The sequence below is a fragment of the Heterocephalus glaber genome, unplaced genomic scaffold (assembly GCF_053883595.1).
Source record: "Heterocephalus glaber isolate CG9 unplaced genomic scaffold, H.glaber_assembly_v1.0 deba00001720, whole genome shotgun sequence".
NCBI classification, from domain to species: Eukaryota; Metazoa; Chordata; class Mammalia; order Rodentia; family Bathyergidae; genus Heterocephalus; species Heterocephalus glaber.
Genome location: NW_028258433.1, coordinates 12,489,801 through 12,503,713, shown reverse-complemented (window position 1 = coordinate 12,503,713; position 13,913 = coordinate 12,489,801). Strand labels below are relative to the sequence as shown.

The 13,913-nt window shown below is 38.6% G+C and overlaps 1 pseudogene; it reads right to left on the bottom strand.

Moving 5' to 3' along the window:
• LOC101721923 (mitochondrial import inner membrane translocase subunit TIM50 pseudogene) overlaps nucleotides 1-13,093 on the bottom strand; it is a 44,496-nt pseudogene extending 31,403 nt beyond the window's left edge.
• Between the last annotated feature and the right edge of the window lie 820 nt (nucleotides 13,094-13,913).

Below are 13,913 nucleotides of genomic sequence, written 5' to 3'. Positions count from 1 at the left end.
AGGGTGATGTATGACCTGAGGAGAAGGAAAGAGTGAGCAATGCCATTTTATGTGGACTCTGTTGGTGGCTCCTCCAGCTACCCAACTTCCTCTTCTAACTTTCACTTTCTGCTGAGATGAGGTTGCAATCTAGCCAGAACATTTTCCCTTTTCTGAGTCTTCTAATCTAAGGCCTTATTGCTAGGAAAATTTTCTTCCTTTAGGAACAAAGATTGCAAGAGGAAAACACGTTTAGAACACCAAGATGTGGGAGTATTTGCCCATCTGCACAGGATGTGGCTACCTGCTGTGCTTGCTTACTTTGGAATGTGGAATTATCAGGGTAGAGAAGGCAAGGTGGCAGGAAGTGGGGGCGGGGTTCTTTTACTTTCTGCTATGTCTTCTTCTTGAGTTTCAAATAAAAATATCCAATAACCAACACATGTGCAGTTCAAACAAGGCTGATGCCTTCCTGAAAGCCACAAATTATTCTTGTGTGACTGAGAAACACTAGTTTTGAAATTCCACAGAAGGTGATAGTGTAGGCACTTCCTGATGTATGACCAGGAGGGACACTGGTGACTTAGGTTTTACTTGCTTTTGCCTAATCATATGCCGAAATGCATAGAACGTGTGCATCAATCGTCAGTCATGATTCAGAAAGCTTATTTTTAATTCCTATTGCCTTGAAAATACAATTTGATCTTGGTCAATTTCCAAATCAGTGATTTATTATGCTTTGCTCCTGTGGGCTATCTCTCAGCGTTTTGGAATTAAGGTGCAATCATAGGCAGAGGAGGCCAGTGTTGCTTCCTTTGCTTTGTGTAGAATACAAAGAACACTGCCCACTCCATCAGCACAGCAAGGACAGGGGTGGCATTAGCAGCCCCTGCTCTGCTTACTTTCCCAAATACAACCAGAAGCAGTGAGAAAGCATCTGCATTTGTTCTACTTTCCAATGCACACAAATTGAATGGTCCCAATCCATGACTCACTTTGTTTTACTTAGTTCTCCCCAGAATTGCATCCTATATATTCTAAGACCAAGCTAAAAACTGCTCATTAGGGCCAGGGATTTAGCTCAGTGGTTCCCCCACCTGCCTCGCAAGTGCAAGGTCCTGAGTTCGATCCCTGGTACAAAAAACAAAAAACTGCTCATTAAGACTGTAATGCAAGAAGCTACCAGATAACCACTTCAGCTTAACTGTCTGTGTAATGTGAACAATCAATTTGGTTGGGGAGAGGAGGGAGAAGTACTTTTTGTTTGTTTGATTTTAGCTTTTGTTTTCTTTTTTTCTGAACTAGGTGGGGTTTTTCAAATGAGTGCATATATTCTACATATTCCGCCTCCATTATCCTTACTTGCTTCTCCTTTCCCTTTAGGTTTGTGTCACCTTGTGTCATAGGCAGACAACATATATTTCTAACTCGGTTTATAACCCACTGCTACTTCTTTGGGTCATAATGTGCACTGATCTTGGCCTATAGAGAGAGTTTCAGATCCCTCTTTGTCCATATCACACCTCTGAAGCATACCAAGCCCTTGAATCTTTTGCAGGTTTCAACTTTTCTCTTCCCTTCCCTTCCCTTCCCTTCCCTTCTCCTCCCCTCCCCTCCCCCCTCCCCTCTCCCCCCCACTCCTCTGCTCACCTCTTCTCCTTTCCCTTCCCTTCCCTTCCATTCTCTTCTTTGTTGTGGAGAAGCAACACTGGGGATTAAACCCAAGACCTTCACACTAAGCTTCATCCCCAGCCCATTTTTCTTTTGTGATGGTGTCACTAAGTTGCTAAATTGCCCAGGTTTGGTGCCAACTTGCAAACCTCTTACCTCAGCCTCCTGTGCCCAGTTCAACTTTCTTATTTTTTTCTCCCCTTCTTTGGGAGTAGGAGATTATATAAATTCAGGTGTTTGCATTCATTCATTTCAAGCCTCGTATACTTTAATTCTCCACCAACTCTGCCCAAAATGTCCTCAGTTTGATCCATTTGTCCCTTCCCAACCTTTTTTTATCCATTACATTATAAGGAAATCCTAGGGGGTAAATTGTTTCTATTTCTTTCATTTCACAAATGGGGATACTGAAAGCAGAGCAAGACTGCACTTAGAACATGAGAGGTAAGCAGTGTTTCAAAGCCTCAGTCCTCACTTGGCTGCATCTCAGCACAGAGTCTACTCTTTTGGTTCATCCTTTCCAAGGTCTACATGAATAATCATAGGGCACTGCTAATGATGCCTGACTATTGTATTCCTGAAAGGAAACTTGCCTTTGTAGACCAGATGCTCCTACCTTTCTCACCTGAAGACCCTGTTTTCAAAGCCCTGGGATCTATAACCTCTCTCCTTCAATGAACACTAATATAGGATCCCGTTTGGCTCAAACAAAATTGTTCTTTAATTGGTCTTGGGTGGTTACTGTTTTGTGATCTCTGACCTCTCTCCTCTCATCCCAAAGCCCCAAGAGCTGGGAAAGAATATGATCACATCACTTCTGTATGCAATTTCTTTCTTTAATCTTCTTGCCAATCAAATGCATATAATCCATTTCAGATAATGACAGAAAATTCTAACTGTGGCGATTAACCGCAGCTCATCAACAGCTTTGGGAAACTGCTGGAATTTTCCTCAGAAATCAGTGCGCTCAACTGTGATGTGCTGATTGAGATAATGAGCTGTGAGATGAAAATTAAAGAATAATAGAATGGATCCCTTTTTTTCTCCCACTAGGAGAAAGAAAGGCAAAAGGAAAAAGAGGAGGAAGAAGCTCAGAACTAAAGTTTATTTTCTGCACATTTCTTACTTAATTTTTCCCACATAAATTTGATTTAATCTACTGCTGTCCAAGAATTTTGCAAATCTACCTGTTGTGGCTTTCAGGCCAAAGAATATCTCTAAAAGAATAGACCTTGAATTTGCCTTTTGTTGCTTGAGTCATAAATACTGCAATGTCATCAGCTTTTCTCTGACTTTGTTTTCCTTTTATCATTCATTTTCCAAAGGATTAACTTTAATATTGCCTTTTGTTTGGTGGCAGTATCCCAGGATTGGGGATCTGAGCTTTAGTTGCTGGCATGCAGATACAAACTTCAGTGGCCACTCTCCATTGTCCTACTGGAATTGCAGAGGCAGCCGGCCACCTGGCCCTGCTTCCCATTTCAGTGCAGTGCCTCTTTCCATCTGTAGCATCCAGTGCACAGAAATAAATAAATTCCCATAGTTTTGTATCCCATCCCATCCCTAGCCCCTCTGTTCCCAAAGCAGAATGGAGTTAAAATGAGAGACAAAGTCTGTTCTAGAGATTTCATTCTTTCAAGTTACAGCCATCTCTTAGAGACCACAACTTGAGAGTAAATCTTAATGTTTCTTGCTTTTTTCATTTACACAATGAATTCAATTAGGAGAGAAGAAGAATGAAAAGGAGTCTTTGGAATGCAGTAAGTGCACACCATTTGTATGTGTGTGTTGGAGGAAGAAATAATTTCTGGTGTATGTCCTGGAACAGTCCTTTTGTAATCTCAGATTGCTCACATTCCAAGCTCTTTATAGGCAGACATCTTACTTGACCCTGTATTTTATTGACCAAATTGCCTTTTATCTTAATGAACAATGTTATGTGTGGGGCAACATTCATATGTACATACATTGGATGAACATCAAATTTGTGTGATGTTTGTTGCTCAGAGATAACTATCTCACTCAAAAATTACAAAATATCTGTGTATGTGCACACATAAATCAACAGCTTATAATTATATATAGATATAGATATCTATATCTATATATATATAGGGTCAACAGCTTGAAACTAAAAATGAAGCATAAATTGATTAAACTTCATATGAAAAATATTGCTTTCCAAATGTTATTCAAATAAATATCAAAAAACAATTAAAAAATTCACATTTGTGGGCACATTTTCCTCTTCTTGTCTAGTTTTCTGTCATTTTCTTCTTTCTTTATAATTGATTGCTCCTTGTCAGTGAAAGACCCTGATGAGGAGAAAAGGCAGCCTGGCTGGGGGAATGGAGTGCAATGCCTGGGCTCCTGGGTTCAAATACTCCTTCTCTCCCCTAAGGAAATATGTGATCTTAACACACTTCTTTAACCTTCTGTGTCTTATTTCCCTTAACAAAAGAGTTTTTATTAAATTGTGTGTCAAGGAGATAACAAAGAGATAACGGTAGCTAGCTCATGGCACTGAAAGACTTCAATTTCATCACTTCCAAGACCTTTAAATTTTATCATATTTTACTGTCTCTGAATGTGCTGTTCATCCTACAATGGATGATGCATCATATTTAATTGGAAGCACCTTTTCTTTCTTAATGGTTCATTAAACAGGTGTGTTTCTTACAATTGATGATATCTGAATTTGATAAAATACAATTTTAGTTAAAATATTTAGCTGGTTTATAGTATCATTCAAAGTGGTATGTTTACTTATCAATACAAGATGATATATGGAGTTAATCTTTAGTTCTGAAAGACATTCACTAATCACAGAGAACCAGAGGGAGAGACTAGAGAAGCAGAGGGAAAAAGGGTCTCTATTCATAGAGTTCCTCCTTTGGTTTGATGACCTATTGTCATTGCCCTGACATGAAGTTTTCCATGCTTTTTTTTTGTACCAAGGATCAAACTTGGGACCTTGTTGTTGTGAGGCAGGTGGCAGAACCACTGAGCCAAATCCCTGGCCCAACAAGCCACCCTATCTGTTCATTTTAGACAGGCCTGGAAAAATCATGTAGAACATCCTGGTGGGAAATTTACTTGGTTTAAAAAAATTGAAATTTGTTGATTCTTCTTGAATTCACCTTTTGGCCCCAGGCATGGAAGAACTTGATGATCTGAAAAAGTGTTGAGCCTTATGAGCACTTGAACCAGCATTTTCAAGCATATGCTGTTCTGTTCACAGAGTTTGTGTGGTCTCAACCTGGTGTCAAAGAGCAGTTACACACTGACTTTTGGATTTTGAAGGGATAATATATCATCTATCCCTTTAGAAAGGGATAATATATTTCAAAACTTTACTTTTTAAAATAAAAGTCCTAAAAAATAAAATAAAATAAATGCCCTTAAGTAAAGTATATGCACTTTTTCTTTCTTTCTTTTCAACTTGAGGAAGAAACTTCTCAAAATTTTGGCATCTCTTCATATCCATGTTAAACAAGGTATATCACCAAATTGTTTTTTAAAAAGAATATCATTGATTAGAGTGCATCTATTCTGATCTTATATCTTTTATCGCTACACATGCATTTTTGTTTTATTTTATTTTAATGGGGACCAATGTGATCCAAGCCCTTGGACAATTTTCTCTGCCAAAACCAAAGTGAACAAGGAAATTAAACTCTCTCCTTTGAAGTTTATCACCTACATTCAATTTTGATTCAGTAATAAATTGGATTATTCTTTAAAGCACAAGATCCACATTTTCTGGGTGATTCAAGTGCTGATGTTGATAAATAAAATGAATGGTCTCACTTAAAATCACACATTTGATTTGTAAAGTCTTCATGGACAAGGAGAGACCTTACCCAAGTGGATGATTAAGTCTTGTCTCCTTTCAAACAAACTTCAAAAATATAACATTTCTAAAGGTTTCCCAGGTGTGATTGGCTGTCTGAAACCTTTAGGAAGCAAGAAGATACATAAAGACTTCTTGTGAAAGTCTGTGATATTATCAGAGCAAAGAAGATTAAACTAATGAACAAGACAAGGTAATAGTGTTAAAAAGGAAAACAACAGATGAAATTAAAAATGGATCAATTTACAGAATATAAAATAACTGAAAGCCAGCCACTTCTTTTTTTTTTTAATTAAATTCTTTTATTGGTGCATTGTAGGTATACAACACAATTATATTTCTCATTGGGAATTGTACCTTTACATAACGCATCTTGGCTCTTATTTTTTCCTCATTCCTAGCCCTCCCTTCACCCCCTCCACCCTTCCCTATTTACAAAGACTTTATTTCCATTTTTTCCATTTCTCAGCATTTTTCCTTTCCCTTCTTTCCTTTCCCCTGCCCCTCCCACTACCCCTACCCCTTTGGACCTTTTCTTCCTATTTTACATTATCAATTATTCATTCTAATCATTGGTACATTTTAGGTATACAGTATAATGACATTCATCATTGGAAATTTGCACCTTTACATAGTCTCTCTTGGTTCTTATTATTCATCCTTACCCAGCCCTCCCTTCAAGCCCTCCATTCCTCCCTATTTACAAAGATTTTGTACCTATTTTTTCATTTTCTCATATTAATCCCATTCCCTTCTTTCCTTTCCCCTAACTCTCCCACTTCCTTCCGCTTTGCCCCTTTTCTTCCTATTTCACTTTACCTATTATACATTTAGTCCATATTTACACTTTCAGTTTCTCACACCAGAGAAACTATTCGGTATTTATTCATGTGTATCCTATTTATTTCACTTAAGAGTATCGCCTCAATGTGCATCCACTTAGTTATAAATGTCTCTAATTTCTCATTTTTAATGGCTGAGTAGTACTCCATTTTATTAAAAACCCACATTTTCTTTATCCAGTCTCCAGTTGATGGGCATTTGGGCTGTTTCCAAGTTTTAGCTATTACAAACTGTGCTGCTATGAACATAGGCACACATATATCACTGTGGTATGATTTTTTTAATTCTTTGAAGAAGATCCCCAGCAGTGGAATAGTGGGGTCAAATGGGACTTCCAGTCCTAGTTCTTTGAGGTATCTCCATACTGATTTCCACAGTGGTTGCACCAGTCTACACTCCCACCAGCAGTGGAACAGGGTTCCTCTTTCCCCACAGCCCCGCCAGCATTTGTTATTGGCGGAGTTCATGATAGCAGCCATTCTTTCTGGAGTGAAGTGGAATCTCAGTGTTGTTTTCATTTGCATCTCTCAAATGACCAGTGATGTTGAACATTTTTTTCATGTATTTATTTGCTATTTCTACTTCTTTGTGTGAGAAATGTCTGTTCATTTCAGATGCCCATTTTCGGATTGGGTCTTTAAATTTGGGAGGTCTGATCTTTTTAAGTTCTTTATAGATTGGAGATAATAGACCTTTGTCTGAGGAAGAGCAGGTGAAGATTTTTTCCCACATTGTGGGTTGTCTCTTCACACTGCTGGTGGTTTCTCTTGCTGTGCGGAAGCCTTTCAATAAGAAGAGATCCCACTTGTTGATTGTTTGTGCTAGTTCACGGGCAACTGAGGTTTTGTTCATAAAATCTTTTCCTACACTGATGTCTCCAAGGGTTCTACCTAACCTCTGTTCCAACTGGTTCAGAGTTTCTATTTTAATATTTAGATCTTTAATTCATTTTGATTTTAGTTTAGTGCATGGTGAGAGAAATAGGTCTATTTTTAATCTTTGGCAAGTTGAAACCCAATTTTTCCAGCACCATTTATTAAAGAGGCTATCTTTCCTCCAGTGAGGGTGTGTGGCTCCTTTGTCAAAGATGAAGTGGCTGAGTGTGTCTGGCATTGTTTCTGAATCTTCTAATCTGTTCCACTGGTCCTCAAGCCTGTTTCTTTGCCAGTACCAGGCTGTTTTTATCACAGTAGCTTTGTAGTAGAGTTGCAGGTTGGGGATTGTGATACTCCCTGCCATCTCTCTGTTACCTAGAATTGCTTTTGCTATTCTGGGTCTCTTCTTGTTCCAAATGAATTTTTGAATTGTTTTCTCAAGGTCCATGAAGTATGCTGCTGGGATCTCAATTGGAATTGCATTACATCTATATAGCAGTTTTGGAAGTCTGGCCATTTTCACTATATTAATCCTTCCTACCCAGGAGCAGGGGATGTCTGTCCATTTTCTGATATCATCTTCAATCTCTCTTTTCAGAGTGCCATAGTTTTCAGAGAAGAGGTCTTTGCTTTCTTTCGTTAGGTTGATTCCTAGGTATTTCAGTTTTTTGGATGCTATTGTGAAAGGAATTATTTGCCCTATTTCTCTCTCAGTGAGTCTGTCATTGGTGTAGAGGAAAGGTATTGATTTTTGTGTGTTGACCTTGTATCCAGCTACTTTACTGGATTTGGTTATTAAGTCTAGAAGACTTTTGGTGGAGTTCTTGGGGTCTTCTATATAGAGTATCATGTCATCTGCAAATAATGACAATTTGACTTCTTCATTTCCTATCTTTATTCCTTTTATTTCTTTCTCTTGTCTAATTGCCGTGGCTAGTGTTTCCAGAACTCTATTGAACGAGAGTGGTGATAGTGGACATCCTTGCCTTGTTCCTGATTTTAGTGTGAAGGATTTCAGTTTTTGACCATGTAGTATGATATTGGCTGTTGGTTTTTCATAGATCAGCCACTTCTTTTCTCATTACCCTAGGGAGGGCAACTGCCAAAAAACACTTTATTTCAATTTCAGTTCTCATGTGCTTAAATTCCGTTTTTGTTTTTTGTTTTTTTTAACGAATAATATAAATAACACAGAAGCTTAAAGTGTATGTTGTGGGATAAAGAAGAATTTCAAATCGGATATTGGGGTTCAGTGTCTTCCTAATTCCACAGTGATCCTTTGAATGTCTCCCTAATTCCTCACTTGAGGTCACATCATGATTAAGGAGAACCTTCTCTCCTCACAAAACCACATTTGTTATGAGAGGGAATAAGATGTAGCTTCACTCTTAACCACATCTGTCCCTTCAATTGTAGATGCCTGGTTAAGCAGTCCAAAGTCTAGGACACATATCTAAGTTCCACAGTGCACTCTTCTTCAGGACAGTTATAGAGAGGACATAGCGATATTCCCCCAAAATGTCTAGTATTACTGTATCACCAATCTCCTCACTTTCGTGTGTGTTTAGAATTTAGTCTAACATTATAACTTCTCTTTTTTTTTCCTCTACTTTCTTATTCTTCTATCTAGCAACGTCCACACAATGCACCACCACATTCTCAACCTGACAGAGGCAGCAGCCACTTCTATTCCTTTTACTATCTATGAAAGCCCTGGAAAAATTGGAGTAGGATGAAGAGAAAAATAATGGGAGCAAGAATCCTGTGATGATCTGAAAATAGACCCTGTAAAAAGTAGTTAATCTTTATAATGTGATTGCTTTGTTACATAAAAACAACTCAACCATTTAAAAATGAATCCCCAGCCCTATCACTTTCCCTTTTAAGAGAGGAGGAAAAAGATATTTGGGAACAAATGATTTGGAAAAATTTGTCTTAATGAATAAGTGCATCAAACAATAGTTTATTTGAATAATTTTATGCCAGGACCAAGTAGGCATTTGGCGATGTCTAAATTTTGCTTGTCCCAACTGGTGGTACTAGTAACATCTACTGGGTAGATAGATACCAAGAATGCTAAACATTGTGTATACTTAGGGGGAAAAAACCAGATTATTTGGCCCCAAATATTAATAGTACCATAGTTGGGAAACTATGTTCTATTTTATTCGTAGAAAAACAAAAAGAGGACAGACTGAGTCTTTAGGAATTACCTTCACCATCCCTAAGATTGGTCACTCCCCTCACGGGATAGTCTTTCGCTCAGCCACATCTCATGCAGATAGACACCAAGAGTCCTGTCTCTTCCATCAATCCTTTTTCCACTCATTCTTTGCTTTTTAACTACACCAACTCCCGTAGGCTCAGTCTCCTCTAGTAATTGGACCAATTCTGCCCCCTGACTAGGATTTAAGCAGCTGGGGGCTTGACTTTGACATGCAGAAATCAGGAGTTTTGAAGCTCAAGGAAGCAAAATTCTGTGCAGATGCTTAAAAATAGCCCAGCTTGAAGAATGTCAAGAGGTAGAAACTCTAATCACAAACATTAGGGAGTATTCTAAAAATGTTCCAAGCAGAATCCAAAAATCTCACAGAAAACCCTCTGTTGGTTTGATTTTACATTAAAATCAGAATTTGAAGCATTCAAGGTTATACTACTAATTTGAAGACACTCTCAACAAAAATACTCTCTTAACTTCCCTGTCTCAACTTTCAGCCACCGCCCCCACAGTGTTTGGGGTCTTCTGCCAATTTACTTTTATCATACTTCTCCTTCTATTTTTTATTCAATATAATGTGGGAAAATAACTTTGGTGGACATTCCTGCTGTGAATATTTGCATTTTTGAACATTATCTGAATAGCACCATGAATTCAAACAATTTGAAATCACAGAGCTTTGCAGGTAGCAATCAGAATAATTTCCTACAGATAGACATTATTATGCTGAGCAGGAAATCATGGCAGTGCTCTCTAAAACATAAAAGAAAGCAGCCCCAGAAGTGCTGTAAAAAGGAAACATTTGCCTAAAACACATAAAAAATATTTAGTTATATCATCCTATTGGAACCATTTATATTTTTCTATATGCAAATACATACATGTTTGTTTATAAATGTATTATTTGTACATGTCTAGATATATATCTACATCCACACATATATATTCCTTTTGCAACTATTCAGTTATTGGTCAATATTTATATTTTTGTGAATAATGTAAGATGTGCACTATTGTGCATTATAAAAATGAGTAATAGCAAATAAGCAGTATGAAGAACTTTGGAAGTTGAAAATCTACTCAAGGCTGTGCTTACTCACATCTGAAAAGGACAAGAACCTCTTCAGGGCACATTATATATTTCCACACTATTGTTCTTTAAATACATATTTTCTGTCATCCAAGAACCAAAAGAGGATAAGTAATCAATTCTTAAATTACTACTTCATCTTCCATAATCAACATCAATAATAAATGAAGCAACTCTATCAAAAGAAAAAGAAAATACTTAAGGTACAAAGAAATGGCTGTGAGAAGGGAACCATGTCGAGCAAGACTTGATCTTAAAGGAAATACAGCAATATTATAAGACACAGCTTTCAAAAGAGATAGCAAAATATCTATATTCTACTTGAGCTCTTTGGGGGAGGGCAGGCCGAGTCACTTCTTTGGGTATTAATTTCCTTATCTTTAAAATAGGATAAGCAAATATATATAAATTTGTTTAGAAATGCCAAAAAGCTACACAAATATACATTAATATTTGGTTTTACAGTTGCCAAAAGGAAACTCTTGGCTGTGGGATCCTCACATTACAAGGACAACATATCATACCTGCAATGAAGCATGGCCCTCACTGACTCTGAGGCCAGGTCTCCAACAACTCGTACCATGGGATGGGTTCTTTCTCCTCTCTTTCTTCATGATTCTAAATCAATAATCATCAGCCAGAGATGAAGAAAGCTGCCCAAATCAGTAAGCTCCATCATCTCAGCAGCTGGCCCAGCTTACGTTCTCACAGGATGGTGTCCACTGGTGTGGACAGGACTGTGGAAAGGACTGCTACTGCCATCATCGTGTCATGGCCAAATAATATAGTAACTCAAGAATTCTAGCATCCAGACAATAGTTCATATTTATTCACCAAGTACCCGGACTAAGCTCCTCACACTGACCTTCTCATTTCATGTTTACAAAAAATTTATAAGAAAATGTTTATTATTATTCCCATTTTACATTTGAAAAACTAAAATACAATAAAATTCAGTACATTTTATACAGTAAGTAGGTTTTTGTGGCAATATGAGTTTTAAAAATTTGTGGAAATACTCATGCAGTGAAGTGGCATTTAGGGTAAGAGCAGGGAGACAGACGAAAAGAAAAAAAAAGAAAAAATTTTGCAAAGATTACTGTATTTAGTGTGTTAAAGATGCATCAGTCAGAAGCAAATGGGGAAGAACTGCCTAGCTCCAGTAATACTTTGTTGCTGGCTCTCTTTCACCCCGTGTTTTCTCAGATGAGCTGGATTCCAGTCTCTGCCATTAAGAAACATGTTGAAACTTTCACTTTACCTGTCTGCTGACCAAGAAACTTTTCCTTTTTCCTTTTTTTTGGTACTTGGGATCAAACTCAGGACCTTGCACTTGCAAGGCAGGCAGAGGCACCACTGAGCTAAATCCCCGGCCCCCAAGCAACTTTTCTGTAAAGTTAAAATGTGTTCTTGTGGTTTACATCTTGAACCCCACTTTCTGTATGCAGTAAGGAAATTTTTTCAACCATCGGGATATTTTGGTAAGTCCCTGGCAAGACAGGGATGCCCCTTGAGAAATAAAATTTAATTTATTATTTTCCAAGTAAGACTACATACGTAACAGAGTCTGGATAAAAACTAGGATAGTGTGAACAATAGAATACGCCCTAAGGAAGGGCATGAATCACCTTGATACTATAGCTCATAATAGCATCACTGACCTCAGGGTTACTAGATTGAAACAAATGGTGATAATCCGAGAAGGACCCAAAGAAGAAATTTGATCTAAAAGCTGGTACAAGAAACTTTTAGGAAATCTAGGTACTCAAGAGTGACATTATTCAAGCTGAAGACCTCACAATGTAGCTGAGATCGGGCCAAAAGGAGAGACACTTAAGACACATGAGGGGTCCCCAACATTCAGTGGATATAGGGTAGGAATAGACAATTGTGGAGTAAGGCTGCTACCAAAGATCTGAGATGACAGAAAGCAAACAGTGAGGAGATGGGAAATGTACAATTTCAGTATTATAATGCTTATAGGTGACTTGAGCTAGTGTTTGGCAGTGGGAAAACATCAGCATATTCCAAAAGATAAACATCACACACATATGCATTTGGGTTCAAAATGAAAGACTCAGATATCAAATTGGATTTAAAACTCCAAAAGACTGCCTTGGACCTTTTCTACTACACAGAAGTAATAGGAATAACTCTTCTCTCCCTGTTAAATGATGATGGTGATAAGTTATGCCAGTATTTCTTTTTGGTAGCTCTAAACCATACTTTTCATAGATTTAAAGTAGAATCATATTAACCTTAATCATCTTTTTCTGGCTGTTTCTTTTTAACCCCCTGTAGTTGTGGAAATCACTACACCCTCTTTGATTTATACATGGGAATGTCTGGGGCATTTTCACGCTTATTAACATTGCTACCTCTCCTCTGTAGGATTCACAGCAGTGACATTTCCTCCCCATTCTGAGCCCCCTTTTAGGACCATCTATTCTCCAGGCCCCAGTTCCCTATAGCTGCATGAAGCTTCTCATCTTTGCCTCCGGTACTCACCACTGGACAATTTCCCACCATGTCTCCAGAGCCACTGCTCTCACTACCACCGTCATCATCGCCTAAGCCAGGCCCTGCACAACCCTCTTCCAACACCACCTACCTGCTATGTGTGGAATGTGTCCCCTTGGTGTGGTGATGTCCAGAGGTGAAACTTTTGGTGGGATATTAGGTCATGAGAGTGGGGCCCTCTTGCTAGGATTAATGTCGCTACAGAAGAGACAGGTGAGCTCTCTCTCTCCCCCCTTTCTCCTCCCCTTCCCTCCCTCCCCCCTTCCCTCTCTGTCTCCCTTCTCTCTCCCTTCCTCCCTGCACCTTGTGAGGCCATAACAAAGAAGACCTACGCCACCAAAGGAATTGGCTAGCACCTTAAGTGAGAAATTTTTGTTAGTTTAGTTGCTCAGCCTATGGTATTTTGTCATAGCATCCCAGCTACCTAAGACACAACCTTTTCTCCCCCTGACCCAGTAGATGCAGCTGACACACCAGACCCTGTTCTCCTCAAGGGCTTAAAGCACACAGCATATTAATGCAGATATGGGAAATGGCCTCTCTCCCCTGAATGTGAATACAAAAGTCAGGAGGCCGGGGATTTAGCTCAGTGGTTCTACTGTCGGCCTGGAAAGCATAAGGTCCTGTGTTCAATTCCAGGCACCAAAAACAAAAGGTCAGGACACAGGTACCTGCCTCCACTCTCAGAGCTGTTGTGATATATTTCTTTCCAACTTTACTCATTGCCTTCTAGCAAGATGATTCAAGGGCACTGGGTGATGGGGCTAGGTTACCCTGTCTGTCCTCCAGACTCACCTGCAGTCCTACAGTGGATATGGATTAGTTTGTAGTTGTGCCTCATGACTGCACAATAAGCTCTCCCTA